Raw genomic sequence first — 22,338 nt, 5'->3', positions numbered from 1 at the left:
AACCTAAAGACTTTCACAGTACTCCTGCTGTGAGCTTCTCGAGTTTGCCGATGTATTTCGTCTGTTGACGTGGCATTTCTCTACCTTAAGAGAGTCATAGTTAGTTCTGTCAGTTGCTCCCCGTTTTACCACAATCAAATTTTCAAGCTTCCGTTAGCCAGTTCTCGTGAAGCGATACGCCAATATCTGTCGACATAAAGACTTTCTCCGTACTCCTGCCGGGAGCTTCTCGAGTTTGCCGATGTATTTCGCCTGTTGACGAGGCATCTGGCTACCTAAAGAGAGTCATAGCTACTCAATGCTGTTGCTCCACGTTTTATAATAGTCACATCTACAAGCTCTCTCTGGCCTGTTCACCTGAAGCGGTACGCCAATATCTGTCGACATAAAGACTTTCACAGTACTCCTGCCGGGAGCTTCTCGAGTTTGCCGATGTATTTCGCCTGTTGACGAGGCATTTGGCTACCTAAAGAGAGTCATAGCTACTCATATCAGTTGCTCCACGATTTATAACAGTCACATCTACAAGCTTTCTCTGGCCTGTTCACCTGAAGCGATACGCCATTATATGTCAACCTAAAGACTTTCACAGTACTCCTGCTGTGAGCTTCTCGAGTTTGCCGATGTATTTCGTCTGTTGACGAGGCATTTGGCTACCTAAAGTGAGTCATTGTTACTCGTCTCAGTTGCTCTCCGTTTCACCACAGTCACATTTTCAAGCTTTCTCTATCCAGTTCACCTGAAGCGATACGCCAATATCTGTCGACATAATGACTTTCACAGTACTCCTGTCGGGAGCTTCTCGAGTTTCCCGATGTATTTCGCCTGTTGACGAGGCATTTGGCTACCTAAAGAGAGTCATAGTTACTCCTGTCAGTTGCTCCCCGTTTTACCACAGTCACATTTTCAAGCTTCCTCTAACCAGTTCACCTTAAGCGATACGCCATTATCTGTCAACCTCAAGACTTTCACAGTATTCCTGCTGGGAGCTTCTCGAGTTTCCCGATGTATTTCGCCTGTTGACGAGGCATTTGTGTACCTTAAGAGAGTCACAGTTACTCCTGTCAGTTGCTCCCCGTTTTAACACAGTCACATTTTCAAGCTTCCGTTAGCCAGTTCTCACGAAGCGATACGCCAATATCTGTTGACATAAAGACTTTCACAGTACTCCTGCCGGGAGCTTCTCGAGTTTGCCGATGTATTTCGCCTGTTGACGAGGCATTTGGCTACCTAAAGAGAGTCATAGCTACTCATATCAGTTGCTCCACGTTTTATAACAGTCACATCTACAAGCTTTCTCTGGCCTGTTCACCTGAAGCGGTACGCATATATATGTTGACATAAAGACTTTCACAGTACTCCTGCTGGGAGCTTCTCGAGTTTCCCGATGTATTTCGCCTGTTGACGAGGCATTTGTGTACCTTAAGAGAGTCACAGTTACTCCTGTCAGTTGCTCCCCGTTTTACCACAGTCACATTTTCAAGCTTCCGTTAGCCAGTTCTCATGAAGCGATACGCCAATATCTGTTGACATAAAGACTTTCACAGTACTCCTGCCGGGAGCTTCTCGAGTTTGCCGATGTATTTCGCCTGTTGACGAGGCATTTGGCTACCTAAAGAGAGTCATAGCTACTCATATCAGTTGCTCCACGTATTATAACAGTCACATCTACAAGCTTTCTCTGGCCTGTTCACCTGAAGCGGTACGCCAATATATGTTGACATAAAGACTTTCACAGTAATCCTGCTGGGAACTTCTCGAGTTTGCCGATGTATTTCGCCTGTTGACGAGGCATTTGGCTACCTGAAGAGAGTCATAGTTACTCCTGTCAGTTGCTCCCCGTTTTACCACAGTCACATTTTCACGCTTCCTCTAACCAGTTCACCTGAAGCGATACGCCATTATATGTCAACCTAAAGACTTTCACAGTACTCCTGCTGTGAGCTTCTCGAGTTTGCCGATGTATTTCGTCTGTTGACGAGGCATTTGGGTACCTAAAGTGAGTCATTGTTACTCGTCTCAGTTGCTCTCCGTTTCACCACAGTCACATTTTCAAGCTTTCTCAATCCAGTTCACCTGAAGCGATACGAAATTATCTGTCAGCCTAAAGACTCTCACAGTACTCCAGTTGGGAGCTTCTCGGGTTTGCCGATGTATTTCGCCTGTTGACGAGGCATTTGTCTACCTTAAGTGAGTCATAGTTAGTTTTGTCAGTTGCTCCCCGTTTTACCACTGTCACATTTTCAAGATTCCGTTAGCCAGTTCTCGTGAAGCGATACGCCAATATCTGTCGACATAAAGACTTTCACAGTACTCCTGCCGGGAGCTTCTCGAGTTTGCCGATGTATTTCGCCTGTTGACGAGGCATTTGGCTACCTAAAGAGAGTCATAGCTACTCATATCAGTTGCTCCACGTTTTATAACAGTCACATCTACAAGCTTTCTCTGGCCTGTTCACCTGAAGCGGTACGCCAATATATGTTGACATAAAGATTTTCACAGTACTCCTGCTGGGAACTTCTCGAGTTTGCCGATGTATTTCGCCTGTTGACGAGGCATTTGGCTACCTGAAGAGAGTCATAGTTACTCCTGTCAGTTGCTCCCCGTTTTACTACAGTCACATTTTAACGCTTCCTCTAACCAGTTCACCTGAAGCAATACGCCATTATATGTCAACATAAAGACTTTCACAGTACTCCTGCTGTGAGCTTCTCGAGTTTGCCGATGTATTTCGTCTGTTGACGAGGCATTTGGCTACCTAAAGTGAGTCATTGTTACTCGTCTCAGTTGCTCTCCGTTTCACCACAGTCACATTTTCAAGCTTTCTCTATCCAGTTCACCTGAAGCGATACGCCAATATCTGTCGACATAAAGACTTTCACAGTACTCCTGCCGGGAGCTTCTCGAGTTTGCCGATGTATTTCGCCTATTGACGAGGCATCTGGCTACCTAAAGAGAGTCATAGCTACTCAATGCAGTTGCTCCACGTTTTATAATAGTCACATCTACAAGCTCTCTCTGGCCTGTTCACCTGAAGCGGTACGCCAATATCTGTCGACATAAAGACTTTCACAGTACTCCTTCTCGGAGCTTCTCGAGTTTGCCGATGTATTTCGCCTGTTGACGAGGCATTTGTGTACCTTAAGAGAGTCATAGTTACTCCTGTCAGTTGCTCCCCGTTTTACCACAGTCACATTTTCAAGCTTCCGTTAGCCAGTTCTCATGAAGCGATACGCCAATATCTGTCGACATAAAGACTTTCACAGTACTCCTGCCATGAGCTTCTCGAGTTTGCCGATGTATTTCGCCTGTTGACGAGGCATTTGGCTACCTAAAGAGAGTCATAGCTACTCATATCAGTTGCTCCACGTTTTATAACAGTCACATCTACAAGCTTTCTCTGGCCTGTTCACCTGAAGCGGTACGCCAATATATGTTGACATAAAGATTTTCACAGTACTCCTGCTGGGAACTTCTCGAGTTTGCCGATGTATTTCGCCTGTTGACGAGGCATTTGGCTACCTGAAGAGAGTCATAGTTACTCCTGTCAGTTGCTCCCCGTTTTACTACAGTCACATTTTAACGCTTCCTCTAACCAGTTCACCTGAAGCGATACGCCATTATATGTCAACCTAAAGACTTTCACAGTACTCCTGCTGTGAGCTTCTCGAGTTTGCCGATGTATTTCGTCTGTTGACGAGGCATTTGGCTACCTAAAGTGAGTCATTGTTACTCGTCTCAGTTGCTCTCCGTTTCACCACAGTCACATTTTCAAGCTTTCTCTATCCAGTTCACCTGAAGCGATACGCCAATATCTGTCGACATAATGACTTTCACAGTACTCCTGTCGGGAGCTTCTCGAGTTTGCCGACGTATTTCGCCTAACGACGAGGCATTTGTCTACCTTAGGAGAGTCATCGATAGTCCTGTCAGATGTTCCCGTTTTACCACAGTCACATATTGAAGATTGCTTTAGCCGGAACACCTGAAGCGATGCACCATTATCTGTCGACGTAAAGACTTTCACAGTACTCCTGCTGGGAGCTTCTCGAGTCTGCCGAAGTTCTTCGCCTGTTGACGGGGCATTTGGCTACCTGAAGAGAGTCATAGTTACTCCTGTCAGTTGCTCCCCGTTTTACCACAGTCACATTTTCGGGCTTCCTCTAACCAGTTCACCTGAAGCGATACGCCATTATCTGTCAACCTCAAGACTTTCACAGTATTCCTGCTGGGAGCTTCTCGAGTTTCCCGATGTATTTCGCCTGTTGACGAGGCATTTGGCTACCTAAAGAGAGTCATAGTTACTCCTGTCAGTTGCTCCCCGTTTTACCACAGTCACATTTTCAAGCTTCCTCTAACCAGTTCACCTTAAGCGATACGCCATTATCTGTCAACCTCAAGACTTTCACAGTATTCCTGCTGGGAGCTTCTCGAGTTTCCCGATGTATTTCGCCTGTTGACGAGGCATTTGTGTACCTTAAGAGAGTCACAGTTACTCCTGTCAGTTGCTCCCCGTTTTACCACAGTCACATTTTCAAGCTTCCGTTAGCCAGTTCTCATGAAGCGATACGCCAATATCTGTTGACATAAAGACTTTCACAGTACTCCTGCCGGGAGCTTCTCGAGTTTGCCGATGTATTTCGCCTGTTGACGAGGCATTTGGCTACCTAAAGAGAGTCATAGCTACTCATATCAGTTGCTCCACGTTTTATAACAGTCACATCTACAAGCTTTCTCTGGCCTGTTCACCTGAAGCGGTACGCCAATATATGTTGACATAAAGACTTTCACAGTAATCCTGCTGGGAACTTCTCGAGTTTGCCGATGTATTTCGCCTGTTGACGAGGCATTTGGCTACCTGAAGAGAGTCATAGTTACTCCTGTCAGTTGCTCCCCGTTTTACCACAGTCACATTTTCACGCTTCCTCTAACCAGTTCACCTGAAGCGATACGCCATTATATGTCAACCTAAAGACTTTCACAGTACTCCTGCTGTGAGCTTCTCGAGTTTGCCGATGTATTTCGTCTGTTGACGTGGCATTTCTCTACCTTAAGAGAGTCATAGTTAGTTCTGTCAGTTGCTCCCCGTTTTACCACAATCAAATTTTCAAGCTTCCGTTAGCCAGTTCTCGTGAAGCGATACGCCAATATCTGTCGACATAAAGACTTTCACAGTACTCCTGCCGGGAGCTTCTCGAGTTTGCCGATGTATTTCGCCTGTTGACGAGGCATTTGGCTACCTAAAGAGAGTCATAGCTACTCATATCAGTTGCTCCACGTTTTATAACAGTCACATTTTCACGCTTCCTCTAACCAGTTCACCTGAAGCGATACGCCAATATCTGTCGACATAAAGACTTTCACAGTACTCCTGCCGGGAGCTTCTCGAGTTTGGAGATGTATTTCGCCTATTGACGAGGCATCTGGCTACCTAAAGAGAGTCATAGCTACTCAATGCAGTTGCTCCACGTTTTATAATAGTCACATCTACAAGCTCTCTCTGGCCTGTTCACCTGAAGCGGTACGCCAATATCTGTCGACATAAAGACTTTCACAGTACTCCTTCTCGGAGCTTCTCGAGTTTGCCGATGTATTTCGCCTGTTGACGAGGCATTTGTGTACCTTAAGAGAGTCATAGTTACTCCTGTCAGTTGCTCCCCGTTTTACCACAGTCACATTTTCAAGCTTCCGTTAGCCAGTTCTCATGAAGCGATACGCCAATATCTGTCGACATAAAGACTTTCACAGTACTCCTGCCGGGAGCTTCTCGAGTTTGCCGATGTATTTCGCCTGTTGACGAGGCATTTGGCTACCTAAAGAGAGTCATAGCTACCCATAACAGTTGCTCCACGTTTTATAACAGTCACATCTACAAGCTTTCTCTGGCCTGTTCACCTGAAGCGGTACGCCAATATATGTTGACATAAAGATTTTCACAGTACTCCTGCTGGGAACTTCTCGAGTTTGCCGATGTATTTCGCCTGTTGACGAGGCATTTGGCTACCTGAAGAGAGTCATAGTTACTCCTGTCAGTTGCTCCCCGTTTTACTACAGTCACATTTTAACGCTTCCTCTAACCAGTTCACCTGAAGCGATACGCCATTATATGTCAACCTAAAGACTTTCACAGTACTCCTGCTGTGAGCTTCTCGAGTTTGCCGATGTATTTCGTCTGTTGACGAGGCATTTGGCTACCTAAAGTGAGTCATTGTTACTCGTCTCAGTTGCTCTCCGTTTCACCACAGTCACATTTTCAAGCTTTCTCTATCCAGTTCACCTGAAGCGATACGCCAATATCTGTCGACATAATGACTTTCACAGTACTCCTGTCGGGAGCTTCTCGAGTTTGCCGACGTATTTCGCCTAACGACGAGGCATTTGTCTACCTTAGGATAGTCATCGATAGTCCTGTCAGATGTTCCCGTTTTACCACAGTCACATATTGAAGATTGCTTTAGCCGGAACACCTGAAGCGATGCACCATTATCTGTCGACGTAAAGACTTTCACAGTACTCCTGCTGGGAGCTTCTCGAGTCTGCCGAAGTTCTTCGCCTGTTGACGGGGCATTTGGCTACCTGAAGAGAGTCATAGTTACTCCTGTCAGTTGCTCCCCGTTTTACCACAGTCACATTTTTGGGCTTCCTCTAACCAGTTCACCTGAAGCGATACGCCATTATCTGTCAACCTCAAGACTTTCACAGTATTCCTGCTGGGAACTTCTCGAGTTTCCCGATGTATTTCGCCTGTTGACGAGGCATTTGGCTACCTAAAGAGAGTCATAGTTACTCCTGTCAGTTGCTCCCCGTTTTACCACAGTCACATTTTCAAGCTTCCTCTAACGAGTTCACCTTAAGCGATACGCCATTATCTGTCAACCTCAAGACTTTCACAGTATTCCTGCTGGGAGCTTCTCGAGTTTCCCGATGTATTTCGCCTGTTGACGAGGCATTTGTGTACCTTAAGAGAGTCACAGTTACTCCTGTCAGTTGCTCCCCGTTTTACCACAGTCACATTTTCAAGCTTCCGTTAGCCAGTTCTCATGAAGCGATACGCCAATATCTGTTGACATAAAGACTTTCACAGTACTCCTGCCGGGAGCTTCTCGAGTTTGCCGATGTATTTCGCCTGTTGACGAGGCATTTGGCTACCTAAAGAGAGTCATAGCTACTCATATCAGTTGCTCCACGTTTTATAACAGTCACATCTACAAGCTTTCTCTGGCCTGTTCACCTGAAGCGGTACGCCAATATATGTTGACATAAAGACTTTCACAGTAATCCTGCTGGGAACTTCTCGAGTTTGCCGATGTATTTCGCCTGTTGACGAGGCATTTGGCTACCTGAAGAGAGTCATAGTTACTCCTGTCAGTTGCTCCCCGTTTTACCACAGTCACATTTTCACGCTTCCTCTAACCAGTTCACCTGAAGCGATACGCCATTATATGTCAACCTAAAGACTTTCACAGTACTCCTGCTGTGAGCTTCTCGAGTTTGCCGATGTATTTCGTCTGTTGACGTGGCATTTCACTACCTTAAGAGAGTCATAGTTAGTTCTGTCAGTTGCTCCCCGTTTTACCACAATCAAATTTTCAGGCTTCCGTTAGCCAGTTCTCGTGAAGCGATACGCCAATATCTGTCGACATAAAGACTTTCTCCGTACTCCTGCCGGGAGCTTCTCGAGTTTGCCGATGTATTTCGCCTGTTGACGAGGCATCTGGCTACCTAAAGAGAGTCATAGCTACTCAGTGCAGTTGCTCCACGTTTTATAATAGTCACATCTACAAGCTCTCTCTGGCCTGTTCACCTGAAGCGGTACGCCAATATCTGTCGACATAAAGACTTTCACAGTACTCCTGCCGGGAGCTTCTCGAGTTTGCCGATGTATTTCGCCTGTTGACGAGGCATTTGGCTACCTAAAGAGAGTCATAGCTACTCATATCAGTTGCTCCACGATTTATAACAGTCACATCTACAAGCTTTCTCTGGCCTGTTCACCTGAAGCGATACGCCATTATATGTCAACCTAAAGACTTTCACAGTACTCCTGCTGTGAGCTTCTCGAGTTTGCCGATGTATTTCGTCTGTTGACGAGGCATTTGGCTACCTAAAGTGAGTCATTGTTACTCGTCTCAGTTGCTCTCCGTTTCACCACAGTCACATTTTCAAGCTTTCTCTATCCAGTTCACCTGAAGCGGTACGCCAATATCTGTCGACATAATGACTTTCACAGTACTCCTGTCGGGAGCTTCTCGAGTTTGCCGACGTATTTCGCCTAACGACGAGGCATTTGTCTACCTTAGGAGAGTCATCGATAGTCCTGTCAGATGTTCCCGTTTTACCACAGTCACATATTGAAGATTGCTTTAGCCGGAACACCTGAAGCGATGCACCATTATCTGTCGACGTAAAGACTTTCACAGTACTCCTGCTTTGAGCTTCTCGAGTCTGCCGAAGTTCTTCGCCTGTTGACGGGGCATTTGGCAACCTGAAGAGAGTCATAGTTACTCCTGTCAGTTGCTCCCCGTTTTACCACAGTCACATTTTCGGGCTTCCTCTAACCAGTTCACCTGAAGCGATACGCCATTATCTGTCAACCTCAAGACTTTCACAGTATTCCTGCTGGGAGCTTCTCGAGTTTCCCGATGTATTTCGCCTGTTGACGAGGCATTTGGCTACCTAAAGAGAGTCATAGTTACTCCTGTCAGTTGCTCCCCGTTTTACCACAGTCACATTTTCAAGCTTCCTCTAACCAGTTCACCTTAAGCGATACGCCATTATCTGTCAACCTCAAGACTTTCACAGTATTCCTGCTGGGAGCTTCTCGAGTTTCCCGATGTATTTCGCCTGTTGACGAGGCATTTGTGTACCTTAAGAGAGTCACAGTTACTCCTGTCAGTTGCTCCCCGTTTTACCACAGTCACATTTTCAAGCTTCCGTTAGCCAGTTCTCATGAAGCGATACGCCAATATCTGTTGACATAAAGACTTTCACAGTACTCCTGCCGGGAGCTTCTCGAGTTTGCCGATGTATTTCGCCTGTTGACGAGGCATTTGGCTACCTAAAGAGAGTCATAGCTACTCATATCAGTTGCTCCACGTTTTATAACAGTCACATCTACAAGCTTTCTCTGGCCTGTTCACCTGAAGCGGTACGCCAATATATGTTGACATAAAGACTTTCACAGTAATCCTGCTGGGAACTTCTCGAGTTTGCCGATGTATTTCGCCTGTTGACGAGGCATTTGGCTACCTGAAGAGAGTCATAGTTACTCCTGTCAGTTGCTCCCCGTTTTACCACAGTCACATTTTCACGCTTCCTCTAACCAGTTCACCTGAAGCGATACGCCATTATATGTCAACCTAAAGACTTTCACAGTACTCCTGCTGTGAGCTTCTCGAGTTTGCCGATGTATTTCGTCTGTTGACGAGGCATTTGGCTACCTAAAGTGAGTCATTGTTACTCGTCTCAGTTGCTCTCCGTTTCACCACAGTCACATTTTCAAGCTTTCTCTATCCAGTTCACCTGAAGCGATACGCCATTATCTGTCAGCCTAAAGACTCTCACAGTACTCCTGTTGGGAGCTTCTCGGGTTTGCCGATGTATTTCGCCTGTTGACGAGGCATTTGTCTACCTTAAGAGAGTCATAGTTAGTTTTGTCAGTTGCTCCCCGTTTTACCACAGTCACATTTTCAAGATTCCGTTAGCCAGTTCTCGTGAAGCGATACGCCAATATCTGTCGACATAAAGACTTTCACAGTACTCCTGCCGGGAGCTTCTCGAGTTTGCCGATGTATTTCGCCTGTTGACGAGGCATTTGGCTACCTAAAGAGAGTCATAGCTACTCATATCAGTTGCTCCACGTTTTATAACAGTCACATCTACAAGCTTTCTCTGGCCTGTTCACCTGAAGCGGTACGCCAATATATGTTGACATAAAGATTTTCACAGGACTCCTGCTGGGAACTTCTCGAGTTTGCCGATGTATTTCGCCTGTTGACGAGGCATTTGGCTACCTGAAGAGAGTCATAGTTACTCCTGTCAGTTGCTCCCCGTTTTACCACAGTCACATGTTAACGCTTCCTCTAACCAGTTCACCTGAAGCGATACGCCATTATATGTCAACCTAAAGACTTTCACAGTACTCCTGCTGTGAGCTTCTCGAGTTTGCCGATGTATTTCGTCTGTTGACGAGGCATTTGGCTACCTAAAGTGAGTCATTGTTACTCGTCTCAGTTGCTCTCCGTTTCACCACAGTCACATTTTCAAGCTTTCTCTATCCAGTTCACCTGAAGCGATACGCCAATATCTGTCGACATAATGACTTTCACAGTACTCCTGTCGGGAGCTTCTCGAGTTTGCCGACGTATTTCGCCTAACGACGAGGCATTTGTCTACCTTAGGAGAGTCATCGATAGTCCTGTCAGATGTTCCCGTTTTACCACAGTCACATATTGAAGATTGCTTTAGCCGGAACACCTGAAGCGATGCACCATTATCTGTCGACGTAAAGACTTTCACAGTACTCCTGCTGGGAGCTTCTCGAGTCTGCCGAAGTTCTTCGCCTGTTGACGGGGCATTTGGCTACCTGAAGAGAGTCATAGTTACTCCTGTCAGTTGCTCCCCGTTTTACCACAGTCACATTTTCGGGCTTCCTCTAACCAGTTCACCTGGGAGCGATACGCCATTATCTGTCAACCTCAAGACTTTCACAGTATTCCTGCTGGGAGCTTCTCGAGTTTCCCGATGTATTTCGCCTGTTGACGAGGCATTTGGCTACCTAAAGAGAGTCATAGTTACTCCTGTCAGTTGCTCCCCGTTTTACCACAGTCACATTTTCAAGCTTCCTCTAACCAGTTCACCTTAAGCGATACGCCATTATCTGTCAACCTCAAGACTTTCACAGTATTCCTGCTGGGAGCTTCTCGAGTTTCCCGATGTATTTCGCCTGTTGACGAGGCATTTGTGTACCTTAAGAGAGTCACAGTTACTCCTGTCAGTTGCTCCCCGTTTTACCACAGTCACATTTTCAAGCTTCCGTTAGCCAGTTCACATGAAGCGATTCGCCAATATCTGTTGACATAAAGACTTTCACAGTACTCCTGCCGGGAGCTTCTAGAGTTTGCCGATGTATTTCGCCTGTTGACGAGGCATTTGGCTACCTAAAGAGAGTCATAGCTACTCATATCAGTTGCTCCACGTTTTATAACAGTCACATCTACAAGCTTTCTCTGGCCTGTTCACCTGAAGCGGTATGCCAATATATGTTGACATAAAGACTTTCACAGTAATCCTGCTGGGAACTTCTCGAGTTTGCCGATGTATTTCGCCTGTTGACGAGGCATTTGGCTACCTGAAGAGAGTCATAGTTACTCCTGTCAGTTGCTCCCCGTTTTACCACAGTCACATTTTCACGCTTCCTCTAACCAGTTCACCTGAAGCGATACGCCATTATATGTCAACCTAAAGACTTTCACAGTACTCCTGCTGTGAGCTTCTCGAGTTTGCCGATGTATTTCGTCTGTTGACGTGGCATTTCTCTACCTTAAGAGAGTCATAGTTAGTTCTGTCAGTTGCTCCCCGTTTTACCACAATCAAATTTTCAAGCTTCCGTTAGCCAGTTCTCGTGAAGCGATACGCCAATATCTGTCGACAAAAAGACTTTCTCCGTACTCCTGCCGGGAGCTTCTCGAGTTTGCCGATGTATTTCGCCTGTTGACGAGGCATCTGGCTACCTAAAGAGAGTCATAGCTACTCAATGCAGTTGCTCCACGTTTTATAATAGTCACATCTACAAGCTCTCTCTGGCCTGTTCACCTGAAGCGGTACGCCAATATCTGTCGACATAAAGACTTTCACAGTACTCCTGCCGGGAGCTTCTCGAGTTTGCCGATGTATTTCGCCTGTTGACGAGGCATTTGGCTACCTAAAGAGAGTCATAGCTACTCATATCAGTTGCTCCACGATTTATAACAGTCACATCTACAAGCTTTCTCTGGCCTGTTCACCTGAAGCGATACGCCATTATATGTCAACCTAAAGACTTTCACAGTACTCCTGCTGTGAGCTTCTCGAGTTTGCCGATGTATTTCGTCTGTTGACGAGGCATTTGGCTACCTAAAGTGAGTCATTGTTACTCGTCTCAGTTGCTCTCCGTTTCACCACAGTCACATTTTCAAGCTTTCTCTATCCAGTTCACCTGAAGCGATACGCCAATATCTGTCGACATAATGACTTTCACAGTACTCCTGTCGGGAGCTTCTCGAGTTTGCCGACGTATTTCGCCTAACGACGAGGCATTTGTCTACCTTAGGAGAGTCATCGATAGTCCTGTCAGATGTTCCCGTTTTACCACAGTCACATATTGAAGATTGCTTTAGCCGGAACACCTGAAGCGATGCACCATTATCTGTCGACGTAAAGACTTTCACAGTACTCCTGCTGGGAGCTTCTCGAGTCTGCCGAAGTTCTTCGCCTGTTGACGGGGCATTTGGCTACCTGAAGAGAGTCATAGTTACTCCTGTCAGTTGCTCCCCGTTTTACCACAGTCACATTTTCGGGCTTCCTCTAACCAGTTTACCTGAAGCGATACGCCATTATCTGTCAACCTCAAGACTTTCACAGTATTCCTGCTGCGAGCTTCTCGAGTTTCCCGATGTATTTCGCCTGTTGACGAGGCATTTGGCTACCTAAAGAGAGTCATAGTTACTCCTGTCAGTTGCTCCCCGTTTTACCACAGTCACATTTTCAAGCTTCCTCTAACCAGTTCACCTTAAGCGATACACCATTATCTGTCAACCTCAAGACTTTCGCAGTATTCCTGCTGGGAGCTTCTCGAGTTTCCCGATGTATTTCGCCTGTTGACGAGGCATTTGTGTACCTTAAGAGAGTCACAGTTACTCCTGTCAGTTGCTCCCCGTTTTACCACAGTCACATTTTCAAGCTTCCGTTAGCCAGTTCTCATGAAGCGATACGCCAATATCTGTTGACATAAAGACTTTCACAGTACTCCTGCCGGGAGCTTCTCGAGTTTGCCGATGTATTTCGCCTGTTGACGAGGCATTTGGCTACCTAAAGAGAGTCATAGCTACTCATATCAGTTGCTACACGTTTTATAACAGTCACATCTACAAGCTTTCTCTGGCCTGTTCACCTGAAGCGGTACGCCAATATATGTTGACATAAAGACTTTCACAGTAATCCTGCTGGGAACTTCTCGAGTTTGCCGATGTATTTCGCCTGTTGACGAGGCATTTGGCTACCTGAAGAGAGTCATAGTTACTCCTGTCAGTTGCTCCCCGTTTTACCACAGTCACATTTTCACGCTTCCTCTAACCAGTTCACCTGAAGCGATACGCCATTATATGTCAACCTAAAGACTTTCACAGTACTCCTGCTGTGAGCTTCTCGAGTTTGCCGATGTATTTCGTCTGTTGACGTGGCATTTCTCTACCTTAAGAGAGTCATAGTTAGTTCTGTCAGTTGCTCCCCGTTTTACCACAATCAAATTTTCAAGCTTCCGTTAGCCAGTTCTCGTGAAGCGATACGCCAATATCTGTCGACAAAAAGACTTTCTCCGTACTCCTGCCGGGAGCTTCTCGAGTTTGCCGATGTATTTCGCCTGTTGACGAGGCATCTGGCTACCTAAAGAGAGTCATAGCTACTCAATGCAGTTGCTCCACGTTTTATAATAGTCACATCTACAAGCTCTCTCTGGCCTGTTCACCTGAAGCGGTACGCCAATATCTGTCGACATAAAGACTTTCACAGTACTCCTGCCGGGAGCTTCTCGAGTTTGCCGATGTATTTCGCCTGTTGACGAGGCATTTGGCTACCTAAAGAGAGTCATAGCTACTCATATCAGTTGCTCCACGATTTATAACAGTCACATCTACAAGCTTTCTCTGGCCTGTTCACCTGAAGCGATACGCCATTATATGTCAACCTAAAGACTTTCACAGTACTCCTGCTGTGAGCTTCTCGAGTTTGCCGATGTATTTCGTCTGTTGACGAGGCATTTGGCTACCTAAAGTGAGTCATTGTTACTCGTCTCAGTTGCTCTCCGTTTCACCACAGTCACATTTTCAAGCTTTCTCTATCCAGTTCACCTGAAGCGATACGCCAATATCTGTCGACATAATGACTTTCACAGTACTCCTGTCGGGAGCTTCTCGAGTTTGCCGACGTATTTCGCCTAACGACGAGGCATTTGTCTACCTTAGGAGAGTCATCGATAGTCCTGTCAGATGTTCCCGTTTTACCACAGTCACATATTGAAGATTGCTTTAGCCGGAACACCTGAAGCGATGCACCATTATCTGTCGACGTAAAGACTTTCACAGTACTCCTGCTGGGAGCTTCTCGAGTCTGCCGAAGTTCTTCGCCTGTTGACGGGGCATTTGGCTACCTGAAGAGAGTCATAGTTACTCCTGTCAGTTGCTCCCCGTTTTACCACAGTCACATTTTCGGGCTTCCTCTAACCAGTTCACCTGAAGCGATACGCCATTATCTGTCAACCTCAAGACTTTCACAGTATTCCTGCTGGGAGCTTCTCGAGTTTCCCGATGTATTTCGCCTGTTGACGAGGCATTTGGCTACCTAAAGAGAGTCATAGTTACTCCTGTCAGTTGCTCCCCGTTTTACCACAGTCACATTTTCAAGCTTCCTCTAACCAGTTCACTTTAAGCGATACGCCATTATCTGTCATCCTCAAGACTTTCACAGTATTCCTGCTGGGAGCTTCTCGAGTTTCCCGATGTATTTCGCCTGTTGACGAGGCATTTGTGTACCTTAAGAGAGTCACAGTTACTCCTGTCAGTTGCTCCCCGTTTTACCACAGTCACATTTTCAAGCTTCCGTTAGCCAGTTCTCATGAAGCGATACGCCAATATCTGTTGACATAAAGACTTTCACAGTACTCCTGCCGGGAGCTTCTCGAGTTTGCCGATGTATTTCGCCTGTTGACGAGGCATTTGGCTACCTAAAGAGAGTCATAGCTACTCATATCAGTTGCTCCACGTTTTATAACAGTCACATCTACAAGCTTTCTCTGGCCTGTTCACCTGAAGCGGTACGCCAATATATGTTGACATAAAGACTTTCACAGTAATCCTGCTGGGAACTTCTCGAGTTTGCCGATGTATTTCGCCTGTTGACGAGGCATTTGGCTACCTGAAGAGAGTCATAGTTACTCCTGTCAGTTGCTCCCCGTTTTACCACAGTCACATTTTCACGCTTCCTCTAACCAGTTCACCTGAAGCGATACGCCATTATATGTCAACCTAAAGACTTTCACAGTACTCCTGCTGTGAGCTTCTCGAGTTTGCCGATGTATTTCGTCTGTTGACGAGGCATTTGGCTACCTAAAGTGAGTCATTGTTACTCGTCTCAGTTGCTCTCCGTTTCACCACAGTCACATTTTCAAGCTTTCTCTATCCAGTTCACCTGAAGCGATACGCCATTATCTGTCAGCCTAAAGACTCTCACAGTACTCCTGTTGGGAGCTTCTCGGGTTTGCCGATGTATTTCGCCTGTTGACGAAGCATTTGTCTACCTTAAGAGAGTCATAGTTAGTTTTGTCAGTTGCTCCCCGTTTTACCACAGTCACATTTTCAAGATTCCGTTAGCCAGTTCTCGTGAAGCGATACGCCAATATCTGTCGACATAAAGACTTTCACAGTACTCCTGCCGGGAGCTTCTCGAGTTTGCCGATGTATTTCGCCTGTTGACGAGGCATTTGGCTACCTAAAGAGAGTCATAGCTACTCATTGCAGATGCTCCACGTTTTACAACAGTCACATCTACAAGCTTTCTCTGGCCTGTTCACCTGAAGCGGTACGCCAATATATGTCGACATAAACACTTTCACAGTACTCCTGCTGGGAGCTTCTTGAGTTTGCCGATGTATTTCGTCTGTTGACGACGCATTTGGCTACCTTAACAGAGTCATAGTTACTCCTGTCAGTTGCACACCGTTTTATCACAGTAACATTTTCAAGCTTCCTCAATCCAGTTCACCTGAAGCGATACGCCATTATCTGTTAACCTCAAGGATTTCTCAGTACTTCTGCCGGGAGCTTCTCGAGTTTGCCGATGTATTTCACCTAATGACGAGGCATTTGTCTACCTTAAGAGAGTCATAGATAGTCCTGTCAGATGTTCCGCGCTTTACCACAGTCACATTTTGAAGCTTCCTTTAGCCAGATCACCTGAAGCGATGCGCCATTATCTGTCGACATAAAGACTCTCACAGTATTCCTGCTGGGAGCTTCTCGAATTTCCCTATGTATTTCGCCTGTTGACGAGGCATTTGGCTACCTAAAGAGAGCCATTGTTACTCCTGTCAGTTGCTCCCCGTTTTACCACAGTCACATTTTCTAGCTTCCTCTATCCAGTTCACCTGAAGCAATACGCCATTATCTGTCAACCTAAAGGCTTTCACAGTCCTCCTGCCGGGAGCTTCTCGAGTTTGCCGATGTATTTCGCCTGTTGACGAGGCTTTTGGCTACCTAAAGAGAGTCATAGCTACTCATTGCAGTTGCTCCCCGTCTTACCACAGTCACATTTTCAAGCTTCCGTTAGCCAGTTCTCGAGCAGCGATACGCCAATATCTGTCGACATAAAGACTTTCACAGTACTCCTGCCGGGAGCTTCTCGAGTTTGCCGATGTATTTCACCTGTTGACGAGGCATTTTGCTACCTAAAGAGAGTCATAGCTACTCATTGCAGTTGCTCCACGTTTTATAACAGTCACATCTACAAGCTTTCTCTGGCCTGTTCACCTGAAGCGGTACGCCAATATCTGTCGACATAAAGTCTTTCACAGTACTCCTGCCGGGAGCTTCTCGAGTTTGCCGATGTATTTCGCCTGTTGACGAGGCATTTGGGTACCTTAAGAGAGTCATAGTTACTCCTGTCAGTTGCTCCCCGTTTTATCACAGTAACATTTTCAAGCTTCCTCAGTCCAGTTCACCTGAAGCGATACGCCATTATCTGTCAACCTCAAGACTTTCACAGTATTCCTGCTGGGAGCTTCTCGAGTTTCCCGATGTATTTCGCCTGTTGACGAGGCATTTGTGTACCTTAAGAGAGTCACAGTTACTCCTGTCAGTTGCTCCCCGTTTTACCACAGTCACATTTTCAAGCTTCCGTTAGCCAGTTCTCATGAAGCGATACGCCAATATCTGTTGACATAAAGACTTTCACAGTACTCCTGCCGGGAGCTTCTCGAGTTTGCCGATGTATTTCGCCTGTTGACGAGGCATTTGGCTACCTAAAGAGAGTCATAGCTACTCATATCAGTTGCTCCACGTTTTATAACAGTCACATCTACAAGCTTTCTCTGGCCTGTTCACCTGAAGCGGTACGCCAATATATGTTGACATAAAGACTTTCACAGTAATCCTGCTGGGAACTTCTCGAGTTTGCCGATGTATTTCGCCTGTTGACGAGGCATTTGGCTACCTGAAGAGAGTCATAGTTACTCCTGTCAGTTGCTCCCCGTTTTACCACAGTCACATTTTCACGCTTCCTCTAACCAGTTCACCTGAAGCGATACGCCATTATATGTCAACCTAAAGACTTTCACAGTACTCCTGCTGTGAGCTTCTCGAGTTTGCCGATGTATTTCGTCTGTTGACGTGGCATTTCTCTACCTTAAGAGAGTCATAGTTAGTTCTGTCAGTTGCTCCCCGTTTTACCACAATCAAATTTTCAAGCTTCCGTTAGCCAGTTCTCGTGAAGCGATACGCCAATATCTGTCGACATAAAGACTTTCTCCGTACTCCTGCCGGGAGCTTCTCGAGTTTGCCGATGTATTTCGCCTGTTGACGAGGCATCTGGCTACCTAAAGAGAGTCATAGCTACTCAATGCAGTTGCTCCACGTTTTATAATAGTCACATCTACAAGCTCTCTCTGGCCTGTTCACCTGAAGCGGTACGCCAATATCTGTCGACATAAAGACTTTCACAGTACTCCTGCCGGGAGCTTCTCGAGTTTGCCGATGTATTTCGCCTGTTGACGAGGCATTTGGCTACCTAAAGAGAGTCATAGCTACTCATATCAGTTGCTCCACGATTTATAACAGTCACATCTACAAGCTTTCTCTGGCCTGTTCACCTGAAGCGATACGCCATTATATGTCAACCTAAAGACTTTCACAGTACTCCTGCTGTGAGCTTCTCGAGTTTGCCGATGTATTTCGTCTGTTGACGAGGCATTTGGCTACCTAAAGTGAGTCATTGTTACTCGTCTCAGTTGCTCTCCGTTTCACCACAGTCACATTTTCAAGCTTTCTCTATCCAGTTCACCTGAAGCGATACGCCAATATCTGTCGACATAATGACTTTCACAGTACTCCTGTCGGGAGCTTCTCGAGTTTGCCGACGTATTTCGCCTAACGACGAGGCATTTGTCTACCTTAGGAGAGTCATCGATAGTCCTGTCAGATGTTCCCGTTTTACCACAGTCACATATTGAAGATTGCTTTAGCCGGAACACCTGAAGCGATGCACCATTATCTGTCGACGTAAAGACTTTCACAGTACTCCTGCTGGGAGCTTCTCGAGTCTGCCGAAGTTCTTCGCCTGTTGACGGGGCATTTGGCTACCTGAAGAGAGTCATAGTTACTCCTGTCAGTTGCTCCCCGTTTTACCACAGTCACATTTTCGGGCTTCCTCTAACCAGTTCACCTGAAGCGATACGCCATTATCTGTCAACCTCAAGACTTTCACAGTATTCCTGCTGGGAGCTTCTCGAGTTTCCCGATGTATTTCGCCTGTTGACGAGGCATTTGGCTACCTAAAGAGAGTCATAGTTACTCCTGTCAGTTGCTCCCCGTTTTACCACAGTCACATTTTCAAGCTTCCTCTAACCAGTTCACCTTAAGCGATACGCCATTATCTGTCAACCTCAAGACTTTCACAGTATTCCTGCTGGGAGCTTCTCGAGTTTCCCGATGTATTTCGCCTGTTGACGAGGCATTTGTGTACCTTAAGAGAGTCACAGTTACTCCTGTCAGTTGCTCCCCGTCTTACCACAGTCACATTTTCAAGCTTCCGTTAGCCAGTTCTCATGAAGCGATACGCCAATATCTGTTGACATAAAGACTTTCACAGTACTCCTGCCGGGAGCTTCTCGAGTTTGCCGATGTATTTCGCCTGTTGACGAGGCATTTGGCTACCTAAAGAGAGTCATAGCTACTCATATCAGTTGCTCCACGTTTTATAACAGTCACATCTACAAGCTTTCTCTGGCCTGTTCACCTGAAGCGGTACGCCAATATATGTTGACATAAAGACTTTCACAGTAATCCTGCTGGGAACTTCTCGAGTTTGCCGATGTATTTCGCCTGTTGACGAGGCATTTGGCTACCTGAAGAGAGTCATAGTTACTCCTGTCAGTTGCTCCCCGTTTTACCACAGTCACATTTTCACGCTTCCTCTAACCAGTTCACCTGAAGCGATACGCCATTATATGTCAACCTAAAGACTTTCACAGTACTCCTGCTGTGAGCTTCTCGAGTTTGCCGATGTATTTCGTCTGTTGACGAGGCATTTGGCTACCTAAAGTGAGTCATTGTTACTCGTCTCAGTTGCTCTCCGTTTCACCACAGTCACATTTTCAAGCTTTCTCTATCCAGTTCACCTGAAGCGATACGCCATTATCTGTCAGCCTAAAGACTCTCACAGTACTCCTGTTGGGAGCTTCTCGGGTTTGCCGATGTATTTCGCCTGTTGACGAGGCATTTGTCTACCTTAAGAGAGTCATAGTTAGTTTTGTCAGTTGCTCCCCGTTTTACCACAGTCACATTTTCAAGATTCCGTTAGCCAGTTCTCGTGAAGCGATACGCCAATATCTGTCGACATAAAGACTTTCACAGTACTCCTGCCGGGAGCTTCTCGAGTTTGCCGATGTATTTCGCCTGTTGACGAGGCATTTGGCTACCTAAAGAGAGTCATAGCTACTCATTGCAGATGCTCCACGTTTTACAACAGTCACATCTACAAGCTTTCTCTGGCCTGTTCACCTGAAGCGGTACGCCAATATATGTCGACATAAACACTTTCACAGTACTCCTGCTGGGAGCTTCTTGAGTTTGCCGATGTATTTCGCCTGTTGACGACGCATTTGGCTACCTTAACAGAGTCATAGTTACTCCTGTCAGTTGCACACCGTTTTATCACAGTAACATTTTCAAGCTTCCTCAATCCAGTTCACCTGAAGCGATACGCCATTATCTGTTAACCTCAAGGATTTCTCAGTACTTCTGCCGGGAGCTTCTCGAGTTTGCCGATGTATTTCACCTAATGACGAGGCATTTGTCTACCTTAAGAGAGTCATAGATAGTCCTGTCAGATGTTCCGCGCTTTACCACAGTCACATTTTGAAGCTTCCTTTAGCCAGATCACCTGAAGCGATGCGCCATTATCTGTCGACATAAAGACTCTCACAGTATTCCTGCTGGGAGCTTCTCGAATTTCCCTATGTATTTCGCCTGTTGACGAGGCATTTGGCTACCTAAAGAGAGCCATTGTTACTCCTGTCAGTTGCTCCCCGTTTTACCACAGTCACATTTTCTAGCTTCCTCTATCCAGTTCACCTGAAGCAATACGCCATTATCTGTCAACCTAAAGGCTTTCACAGTCCTCCTGCCGGGAGCTTCTCGAGTTTGCCGATGTATTTCGCCTGTTGACGAGGCTTTTGGCTACCTAAAGAGAGTCATAGCTACTCATTGCAGTTGCTCCCCGTCTTACCACAGTCACATTTTCAAGCTTCCGTTAGCCAGTTCTCGAGCAGCTATACGCCAATATCTGTCGACATAAAGACTTTCACAGTACTCCTGCCGGGAGCTTCTCGAGTTTGCCGATGTATTTCACCTGTTGACGAGGCATTTTGCTACCTAAAGAGAGTCATAGCTACTCATTGCAGTTGCTCCACGTTTTATAACAGTCACATCTACAAGCTTTCTCTGGCCTGTTCACCTGAAGCGGTACGCCAATATCTGTCGACATAAAGTCTTTCACAGTACTCCTGCCGGGAGCTTCTCGAGTTTGCCGATGTATTTCGCCTGTTGACGAGGCATTTGGGTACCTTAAGAGAGTCATAGTTACTCCTGTCAGTTGCTCCCCGTTTTATCACAGTAACATTTTCAAGCTTCCTCAGTCCAGTTCACCTGAAGCGATACGCCATTATCTGTCAACCTCAAGACTTTCACAGTATTCCTGCTGGGAGCTTCTCGAGTTTCCCGATGTATTTCGCCTGTTGACGAGGCATTTGTGTACCTTAAGAGAGTCACAGTTACTCCTGTCAGTTGCTCCCCGTTTTACCACAGTCACATTTTCAAGCTTCCGTTAGCCAGTTCTCATGAAGCGATACGCCAATATCTGTTGACATAAAGACTTTCACAGTACTCCTGCCGGGAGCTTCTCGAGTTTGCCGATGTATTTCGCCTGTTGACGAGGCATTTGGCTACCTAAAGAGAGTCATAGCTACTCATATCAGTTGCTCCACGTTTTATAACAGTCACATCTACAAGCTTTCTCTGGCCTGTTCACCTGAAGCGGTACGCCAATATATGTTGACATAAAGACTTTCACAGTAATCCTGCTGGGAACTTCTCGAGTTTGCCGATGTATTTCGCCTGTTGACGAGGCATTTGGCTACCTGAAGAGAGTCATAGTTACTCCTGTCAGTTGCTCCCCGTTTTACCACAGTCACATTTTCACGCTTCCTCTAACCAGTTCACCTGAAGCGATACGCCATTATATGTCAACCTAAAGACTTTCACAGTACTCCTGCTGTGAGCTTCTCGAGTTTGCCGATGTATTTCGTCTGTTGACGTGGCATTTCTCTACCTTAAGAGAGTCATAGTTAGTTCTGTCAGTTGCTCCCCGTTTTACCACAATCAAATTTTCAAGCTTCCGTTAGCCAGTTCTCGTGAAGCGATACGCCAATATCTGTCGACATAAAGACTTTCTCCGTACTCCTGCCGGGAGCTTCTCGAGTTTGCCGATGTATTTCGCCTGTTGACGAGGCATCTGGCTACCTAAAGAGAGTCATAGCTACTCAATGCAGTTGCTCCACGTTTTATAATAGTCACATCTACAAGCTCTCTCTGGCCTGTTCACCTGAAGCGGTACGCCAATATCTGTCGACATAAAGACTTTCACAGTACCCCTGCCGGGAGCTTCTCGAGTTTGCCGATGTATTTCGCCTGTTGACGAGGCATTTGGCTACCTAAAGAGAGTCATAGCTACTCATATCAGTTGCTCCACGATTTATAACAGTCACATCTACAAGCTTTCTCTGGCCTGTTCACCTGAAGCGATACGCCATTATAT

Source organism: Schistocerca americana, chromosome X (assembly GCF_021461395.2).
Source record: "Schistocerca americana isolate TAMUIC-IGC-003095 chromosome X, iqSchAmer2.1, whole genome shotgun sequence".
Taxonomy (NCBI): domain Eukaryota; kingdom Metazoa; phylum Arthropoda; class Insecta; order Orthoptera; family Acrididae; genus Schistocerca; species Schistocerca americana.
The sequence above is the reverse complement of the archived record's forward strand: the minus strand, read 5'-3'. Positions refer to the sequence as shown.